Source organism: Eriocheir sinensis, unplaced genomic scaffold (genome assembly GCF_024679095.1).
Source record: "Eriocheir sinensis breed Jianghai 21 unplaced genomic scaffold, ASM2467909v1 Scaffold587, whole genome shotgun sequence".
Classification (NCBI taxonomy): Eukaryota; Metazoa; Arthropoda; class Malacostraca; order Decapoda; family Varunidae; genus Eriocheir; species Eriocheir sinensis.
The window spans coordinates 185,743-195,180 of NW_026111928.1; the positions used below are offsets into that span (position 1 = coordinate 185,743).

Genomic DNA, 9,438 nt, shown 5'->3' on the forward strand with positions numbered 1-9,438 from the left:
AACTTTACACTCTAATGTAACTTTCAGTTCTAATTTGGGATTTTTACATAAACTGGAGTTAATGGAGCTGTAAGCTGCACTGTCAATGTCACGATATTCTTAGTATATTTACCTCTGTCATGCCTAAACTCCGGAGCATGGCCCGGCTGATGCGTGTTTGCTTACCTGACAACCGCCCTTTGTTCCGCCTACTGAAGGGTATCTCACAAACTCTGGCCGCCAGGCTTATGAGAGGCAGCGCCAGTAATAGTACAGCACTGGAGACAACATGCGGAATTTTATGTCATACACGGAATGAAAACTATTTACCCAAGAAAAACTCATCACTAATATGCAAAAATATAGCTTCAGCACCATTGCGATGTACAGTAAGATGTAAAGACGTCCAGTTTTGAAACTTTAATAACCATGTGCTGAGACAGAAGAATCGAATTGCCGATGAAAAACGAGTTTATTGCAATTTTTTTTACACTAGAGGAAACAACTCAAGGGCAAAAAAAGCAACAAATTCACATGTAAGTGTAAACATGATTAAGTGAATAACAAAGGAATACTTCTATGTGACAGAGAAAGATACGTCCAAAGAAATGTTCTTTAATTAGTGTTCTGGCGGTCTTATATGATGGTACACAACAGTGGAGGACGAATAGAAAAAAAAAAAAAACATTATGGAGAAAATAAAGGCCGGCAGGAGTATCATGACGGAGTTGAGTTGACCACAGGATACTAGACACTAACGATAGGATATATTATGCATGAGTAAGTTACGTCATGCGCCAAAAAATTATAAGTACATAAATTAAGAGTCTGCAAGAGGCCAGTAGGCTTAAACAAGGCGACTCCTGTAAACCTAACCCCACGTAACCTAACTATCCAAGACAAAAACAACTTATATAAAAATGTTATAAAAAAGGAGAAAAGAAGCCCCGTTAGACACACGATGAGAAACAATGAACTCATAATGTCCACAGTCCCCCAAGGAAAAGTGAAACAGGCCAACAACAGGCGGGGATGAGTAACGGGAGGAGGGTCTCGCCACGACACGCCGAGAACGCAACTGAATGCCCAACAATGCCATGTGCCCCCCGGCCTGCCCTCGCCCGCCTGCACGCACACCACATACACACACACACACACACACACACACACACACACACACACACACACACACACACACACACACACAGACATTGAGAAGAAGAGGAAGCGAAGGAAATGCAGGTGAAAAAGGAGATAATGCCTTGTCAAGATGAAGAGACTAATAGTTATAATCTGTGGTGGAGTGTGCGGAAGCGAGGGGAAGAGAGAGAGGGTCAGAGTTCACTAGAGGGCTGGAGGAGGAGAAAGAGAAGAAGGAGGAGGAGGAGGATATGGAGGAGGAATAGTAGGAGATGGAGAAATGGGAGAAGAAAGAAAGAAACGAGATGGAAAATGGTAGCGTGAGAAGGGAGCGTGCAAAGAGAGCAATGAAGAGGAGGTAGAGTGAGTTCAAAGGGCAGGGTTGAAGAGGAGGAGGAAGAGGAGGAGGAGGAGGAGGGTGGCAAGCAGGGCAAGGAGGAAGAGGAGGTAGTGGAGGAAGAGAAGGAGGGCAAGTAGAAGGAGAAGGAGGAGGAGGAGGTGGGGGAGAGCGCTGGCCATTTCAATAATGCAAGGAGGGTGTCGCTTGGTATTTAGCCGCTGCTGCGTCGGGAGTGTCAGCGGCCTGGGCAAAGGGGCGGCGTGTCTGTGCTGCGGCTGTGGAGAGGGCAAGGCTGTGTGCTGTGCCGCGGTGTTTAAGCTCGACTTCAACACAGCAATACTCTCCACAACACTGCTTTTTTTCTTATTTTCTTGTTCTTCCTCAATTTTCTTCTTTGTCTCCTCGTTTTCCTCCTTCTCCTCCTCCTTATCTTCCAAAGCATATTTTCCTTTTTTCATTGTTTTTTTTCGTTTTTTTCTGTTAAGTTCTTCCTCATCTTCTTGTTTTGGCTTTTTCATCTCGCTATTCATCATTTTATTTTTTATTTCCCTTCCGTTTCCTTATTTTCCGTCTTCGTAGCTTGTAAACATGAGGAATGAATCGTCTGCAGGCAATATAAACAATGAAAGGAGGACAGAACGCTAAAGAAAAGAAGCAACAGTAATCGAACATATGTACCGTACGTGTATCTTCATTAGCTCGATTATCCTCATTAGAAAGCAGAGTTTTTAATGATGAGTCTTCCAATTACAGACAGTCTTCCAGGTACAGAGGTCATCTCTCTCTCTCTCTCTCTCTCTCTCTCTCTCTCTCTCTCTCTCTCTCTCTCTCTCTCTCTCTCTCTCTCTCTCTCTCTCTTGTTTCTTCTTTCAATTTCTCCTCCTCTTCCTCCTCTCCCTGGTGTTGAGCTTATTCATTACACAAGTTCATGAACACTCCCTAATCAAGCAGGAAACATGGAAACATGGAAACAAGCATAAGGAGGAGGCGGCGGTAGAGCTCTTTTTATGAATTTTCTGCTTCTTCTTGTTCCTCTTTTTCTTCTTCTTCTTCTTCTTCTTCTTCTTCTTCTTCTTCTTCTTCTTCTTCTTCTTCTTCCTCCTCCTCCTCTTTCTCCTCCTCCTTGATAAGTAATAACAGACTTATAGAAATGGTTAAGGATTCGTTCCTCACTCAAGTTGTAACTCAACCGACAAGAGAAAACAATCTGCCGGATTTGGTATTAGTAAGCGGACCCGACCTCATTCGCGACTGTGAAAATGGTGAGAAAATTCATGGTTGCGATCACCACTAAATCCGTTTTAATGTCAACATATGTCACAAACTCGTAGACAATCTGTCAGTGATACCAGACTACAAAAAATCAAATTTCAACCTAGCCCGTGAGCTGCTTCCTCCTGCGACCTGGGACCAACTTAACCTCACCGACAATACAATCAACAACGTGTGGAACGACTTCAAAGATAAGCTTTTGGGAGTAGAGAAGGCTACAGTGCCTACGAAACCCAGGCGAGTAAATGGTGCCGTAGATCCACCGTGAATGTCCAGAGAATTAAAAAGGGCGGTAAACTTAATTTTTTTTTTTTATAATCTAATGAAAGAGAATGACACTGCCGAAGCCCGCACACAGTACCACACCAGCCTAAAAGCTTGTCGCACCCTTATTAGAAGGTAATAAACGCAACTATGATGAACAAATAGCGCGCAACATCAAGACCAACTCAAAAAATTATTCACATACATCAGATCGAAAAACATATATCCAATACTGGTCCCCTGACAGACGAGACTGGATCAGTAACTCGGAACAGTAAACAAATGGCCACAATCCTCAACACTAACTTAGCATCCGTATTCACAGTCGAGGACATCGAAACCATTGCTGAGGGCCCTGGCCCGCGGAGAAGTGAAAAAGTATTTGGACAAACTCGACACGAACAAGTCAGCGGGGCCTGACAGTTTGTCCCCGCGGTCATTAAAAGAGCTTAAACAACAAATAATTCAATCACTCACTAATATGTTCAACCGGTCAGCTCAACTGAATAAGGTCCCGGAAGACTGGAAGATGGCGAACGTAACACAGATTTTCAAAAAAGGAGACAAAAGTGTTGCATTAAACTACAGGCCCATAAGTTTGACATCAGTGGCAGGAGAAATACTCGAAAAGATCATTAGAGACAAACTTGTTAAGTTTCTAGAAGACAATCATGCAATCTCCGACACCCAGTAAGGCTTCAAAAACAAGCAACAGAAGCGCCGAAGTCTTCCTCAAACTATATTTAGCATTAGTTAGACCTCATCTTGACTATGCGGTTCAGTTTTGGTCACCTTACTATAGAATGAATATCAAAATGTTAGAATCAGTGCAGAGGAGGATGACTAAGATGATTCAGGGGTTGAGAAACTTGCCATACGAGGGAAGACTCAAACAGTTAAACTTGCATTCTCTAGAAAGGCGAAGGGTGCGTGGAGACATGATCGAGGTTTATATATGGATGAAGGGCTTTAATAAGGGAGATATTCATAAGGTTTTGTTGGTAAGAGAACAGGGTAGGACACGAAGTAACGGATTTAAACTGGATAAATTCAGATTCAACAGGGACATAGGCAAAAATTGGTTTACCAACAGGGTTGTGGATGAGTGGAATAGGCTTAGCAGTCATGTGGTGAGTGCCAATACAATTGTCACATTCAAAAATAGATTAGATAAATTCATGGACAGCGATACTAGGTGGGGTTAGATACACGGGAGTTTAGGGTCAAAGGAACTGCCTTGTATAGGCCTACCGGCCTCTTGCAGATTCCAACGTTCTTATGTTATCTGACTGGCGAGATGTCAAAAGCGGTGTTCCACAGGGGTCGATGTTGGGACCTGTTCTGTTTTTAGTGTACGTAAATGACATTGACGAGGGGCTATCGTGTAAAATATCGAAATTTGCCGACGACACAAACATAGCCAGCAGAGTCACTACGACAACGGATAAAGAACACTTCCAAGCTGATCTCGATCGTTTGAGCAGTCCCAGTAGCTAAATTATATTGTTTGTTATTGGGTTGTTTATTTATTTATTTATTATGTTGTTTTAATTTGTTTTGTTTTTGTTTTGTCTTGTTTTGCTTTGTTTACTTTGTTTTTTTCTTTTCTTTTCCTTTTCTTTTCTCTTGATGTTTTCTTTTCTTTTCTCTTGATGTTTTCTTTTCTTTTCTTTCTGTTGGTGTTGCTGGCTGTGGATGAGCCTCCTCCTCCCCAGAAGACTCACCCGTCACCCGCCCTGCGGCCCCAGGGGCCGAAAGCTCGATGACTTTTTAGTTATTTTCTTGATATTGTAATTTCATTTTCTTTTCTCGATGATTTAATTTCCTTTCTCTATCCTCTATCTTGACTGTGTGGGTTAGCCTCCTTCTCCCCAGAGGAGATTCACCCGTCACCCACCCTGCGGCCCCAGGGGCCGAAAGGTGGATGACTTTTCTGTTTTCCTTTTCTTGATGTTTCTATCATCCTTTCTGGTGTTCCTGGGTCTGAACGAGCCGCTTTCCTCCCAGAAGAGACTCGCCCATAATTTTGTGATGTTGGTTTGGGCCGAAAGGTGGATGATTCTTTTCATTTCCATTTTCATTTTTCTAGTGTTACTTCTCTGCATTTTCCTTCTGGTGTTACTTCACATTTCTTCTTCTTGTGTTATTTCTCTTCAAATTCCTTCTTCTTGTGTTACTCTTTTCAATACCTTCTTCTGTGTAACTCTTTTCAATACCTTCTTCTGTGTTACTCTTTTCAATACCTTCTTCTGTGTAACTCTTTTCAATACCTTCTTCTGTGTAACTCTTTTCAATACCTTCTTCTGTGTTACTCTTTTCAATACCTTCTTCTGTGTAACTCTTTTCAATACCTTCTTCTGTGTTACTCTTTCAATACCTTCTTCTGTGTAACTCTTTTCAATACCTTCTTCTGTGTTACTCTTTTCAATACCTTCTTCTGTGTTACTCTTTCTATACCTTCTTCTGTGTGAATCTTTTCAATACCTTCTTATGTTTAACTCTTTTCTATACCTTCTTCTGTGTAACTCTTTTCAATACCTTCTTCTGTGTAACTCTTCAATACCTTCTTCTGTTACTCTTTCAATACCTTCTTCTGTGTTACTCTTTTCAATACCTTCTTCTGTGTTACTCTTTCAATACCTTCTTCTGTGTTACTCTTTTCAATACCTTCTTCTGTGTAACTCTTTTCAATACCTTCTTCTGTGTAACTCTTTTCAATACCTTCTTCTGTGTTACTCTTTTCAATACCTTCTTCTGTGTTACTCTTTTCAATACCTTCTTCTGTGTTACTCTTTTCAATACCTTCTTCTGTGTTACTCTTTCAATACCTTCTTCTGTGTTACTCTTTCAATACCTTCTTCTGTGTAACTCTTTTCAATACCTTCTTCTGTGTTACTCTTTTCAATACCTTCTTCTGTGTTACTCTTTTCAATACCTTCTTCTGTGTAACTCTTTTCAATACCTTCTTCTGTGTTACTCTTTTCAACTTCCTTCTTCTTGTGTTACTTCATATGCCTTCTTCTAGTGTTACTTCTCTTCATTTTCCTTCTTCTGGTGTTCCCTTCTTTCCCTTCCTTCTCTCGGTGTTTCCATGTCGTCTTTTCCTGGTTTTGTATGTTGGAACGCGTTAGTCTCCTTCTCCCCAGAGAAGACCCGCCATACCAACATACAAGACGCTTTAAACAAAGCAAAACAAGACAATTTTTTTTGGATTTTTTGTTTTTGTATTTTTTTTGTGTATTTTTCGTTTTTTATCGTAGTTGGCATGACACTTGCCTTGCTTAGGGGAATTGTACCTCCCCATGCGTCGAACCTTCCATTGGAACGTGTCATTAACGCGTCGTCTGGCTAATAAGAGGTCAGTAACTGCATGTCTTGCTGCCACTTCACGCCCCCCCAACCCCCGGACCCTCGGGATCTCCGACACCTCCGTGGACGCTCCGGGGGAGCCGAGGCGCCCTGCCGGAGCCCTGAGCCCTGCGACGCTCGCCAGGAAGGCCTTGGGCCCCCTGACGCTCCCCAGCCCCGCGAGGCGAGGAGGGTGGATAGCAAGATGAGCCTCTTAAAATTCCAGACGGGATTAATTCAAATCAATCGAAAATACAGTGAAGCGCCGGAGACCGTTTTTGTTGGATCAAGGATGGCAGGACGAAGGCCAAAGGAAGGTGACAGAGGAAGGGAGGAATAAAGGGGGGAAGATGACAGGAGGAAGGGAGGATGGAGAAAATGACAGGACGAAGGAAGAAACGAGGGAAGGAAGGAAGGAAAGCAACAACGAGGGAAGGAAGGAAGGAAAGCAACAACGAGGGAAGGAAGGAAGGAAAGCAACAACGAGGGAAGGAAGGAAGGAAAGCAACAACGAGGGAAGGAAGGAAGGAAGGAAGGAAGGAACGAGGAAAGGAAGGAAAGTGATGTGACGAAAGTGGGAAGTTGACAGGGCGAAGGAAGGAGACTGAACCGCCAAGATTCTGCCCGGGATTGGCGCGAATGGCGAGGCCCCGAACTGACGGACTTGGCGACTATATTATAGTGTTGCTGCCTCGGCCTGTTCCGTTACTTTACTTCCCTGATTTGCTCACCACGGCCTTCGCCTTTGCTGTCCTTCATCTTCCACCTTTGATTAGATAGTTAGTGTAGCTTATCACAAACAGCCTCGTAATGACCAGCAGGCCTGCTGTTGTTTGTTCTCACTTTGTGTTTCTTTGTTCCTGCTCCTCCTCCTTTAAAAGAAAAAAACAGACCTCGTGGTTGCCTTATATGAGGACTGTGAGAGAATAAAGTTACCTCCTCCACCTTCACCTCCTCCTCCTTCTCCTTCTCCACCTCCACTTCCACCTTCACCTCCTCCTCCTTCTCCTTCTCCACCTCCACTTCCACCTCCTCCTCTCTCTCGTTTCTCCACAAACCTCATAGTTTCAAAAATATTAACAGAAACACATCAAAACACTATACATATTACTTAATCTTGAGAGAGAGAGAGAGAGAGAGAGAGAGAGAGAGAGAGAGAGAGAGAGAGAGAGAGAGAGAGAGAGAGAGAGAGAGAGAGAGAGAGAGAGAGAGAGAGAGAGAGAGAGAGAGAGTAAAGTAGGAATCGATTAATGAGTTGGGTTTGTAAACGCATTAGAACGGGACTAATTGTCAATAATATCGCGATCACAGGATTATGGGGATTAAGGGAGTGACGATTATGGGATTAAGGGAGTGAGTGGCTGGGAGGGAGGGAGGGTTGGGAGGTGAGAGAGAGGATTGAGGGAGACCGGGAACGGGACAGAGAGAGAGGGAGAGCAGTGGAGAACGAGGTGAAGGAAATAACACGGATACACAAGGATATGAGGGGACTATTAACCCTGTAGCCGCAGGGATCATGTTTCTTAATGGTCCTTCTAAGCGAGAAAAATGAGAAAAAAATCATCACTCACACAAATCATTTCATAATATATATCAAAGCGTTTTGTGATCGGTTTATGCATCATCTATTTTTGGGGGTTTATATCAAGGCACAAATTTGGCCCGTCGCTGCTACACGGTAAAGCCCCAAATTTGGCCCGAGGGGCCATATTATAGCTTCCTTGCCAATTGCAAAATGAACGGAGAACAAAGCTCACAAAATAGAACTGTTTTTATCGGGTCAAGTGTAGCGAGGGTATCGGTAAAAAGACACTGATAAAATGTTGTCAAGAAATCCTTGCATCTGTCTCATGGGCTGGACCTTGGCTACCGCTACCTTCCCTCCCCCTCTCTCACCCGCTTCCTCTCTACCAGGGAATAATGGCCCGGGGCAACCCGAGGTCCACAGGGGGTCACCCGGCGACCTTGACCATAGACATGACAACGTCGCTGGGTAGCACACGGTTGAATTCATTTCCATACATAAATCATCGTTACTATCCTAAAATTCGATACATTCACAACATAATATAGACTTGTTTTACCATATACAAAAATTTAAAGACTATGTCAAACACTAAACAACCCACATATAAAATGGTATGCCTTGTTGTGGTTGAAGGACAATGCTGCCGGGTAGGGAATTCTGCACCTGCTCCACCCAAAGTATCGTGATATTTGCATCAGACTTAGTACCTCGAACCCAATCCCATTATCCCCATGTACTACCTCAACCCAGAACTCTGCTTCCTGTCACTGAACCACACCATGATCCATCTACCTTCAAACCCGTGGGCTTTAATTGTTGTCAAAGTTATTGGTGAGGTTCTTTGTCGAATGCTTTACTAAAATTAAGATATGCAATATCATAACTGTCGTCCTTACGTATTTGACACTTTTTGTAAAAAGAAAAAACAATAAAGTCAGACAAGATCTAGCCTTGATCAATGAACCCAAGGTGGGGACCATTGATCAGGCTGTTTCTCTAGGAGTCTAGGTGGTCACGGATATTTTCATCTATAATAGACTCGAATGTTTTTACTGCCACCGACGTTAAACTAATTGCAGCCGACATTAGACCATTGATAGAAAGAACGGAATGGGAAAATAATAAAAGGAGGCATAAAGAGGGAGTGAGGAGGTAAGAGGAAGGAAGGGAGACTAATTGTCTAAAGGAAGTGCAAGATAGAGACAGAGAAACATATCGATAACTAAATGGAAGGACAAAGCGATCATTAATTATAAGAAGAAATTATGAAAAAGACGAAGAAAAAGAAGAAGAACAAGAACAAGAACAGAAACAACAACAACAACAACAAAAGAACATAAGAACGTAAGGAGTCTGCAAGAGGCCGGTTGGCCGATACAAGGCAGTTCCTGTAAGTCTAACCGCACCTAACCTCACTATCCATGAATTTATCCAAACTCTTCTTCAATGCATCTATGGTATTGGCACCCACAACATGACTCCCAAGCCTGCTCCACTCATCCACCACTTTACTGGCAAACCAATTCTTGCCTATGTCTTTGTTGAATCTGAATTTAACTAGCTTAAA

At 42.9% G+C, this 9,438-nt stretch overlaps 1 long non-coding RNA gene across 6 annotated transcripts; it reads right to left on the bottom strand.

The window, feature by feature from the left end:
* Positions 1-4,516: 4,516 nt before the first annotated feature.
* Positions 4,517-6,600, bottom strand: LOC126993226 (uncharacterized). 6 transcript variants are annotated; one of them, XR_007747526.1, is made up of 4 exons: positions 5,850-6,600; positions 5,636-5,797; positions 5,373-5,426; positions 4,517-5,319 (listed from the first exon to the last, which is right to left on the bottom strand). It is a non-coding gene; the product is annotated as an uncharacterized LOC126993226 (long non-coding RNA). The 6 variants fall into 6 exon arrangements; XR_007747524.1 differs by lacking the exon at positions 5,373-5,426 and adding an exon at positions 5,507-5,533 and having other exon boundaries at positions 4,517-5,346; XR_007747523.1 differs by lacking the exon at positions 5,373-5,426 and having other exon boundaries at positions 4,517-5,346; positions 5,877-6,600.
* Between the last annotated feature and the right edge of the window lie 2,838 nt (positions 6,601-9,438).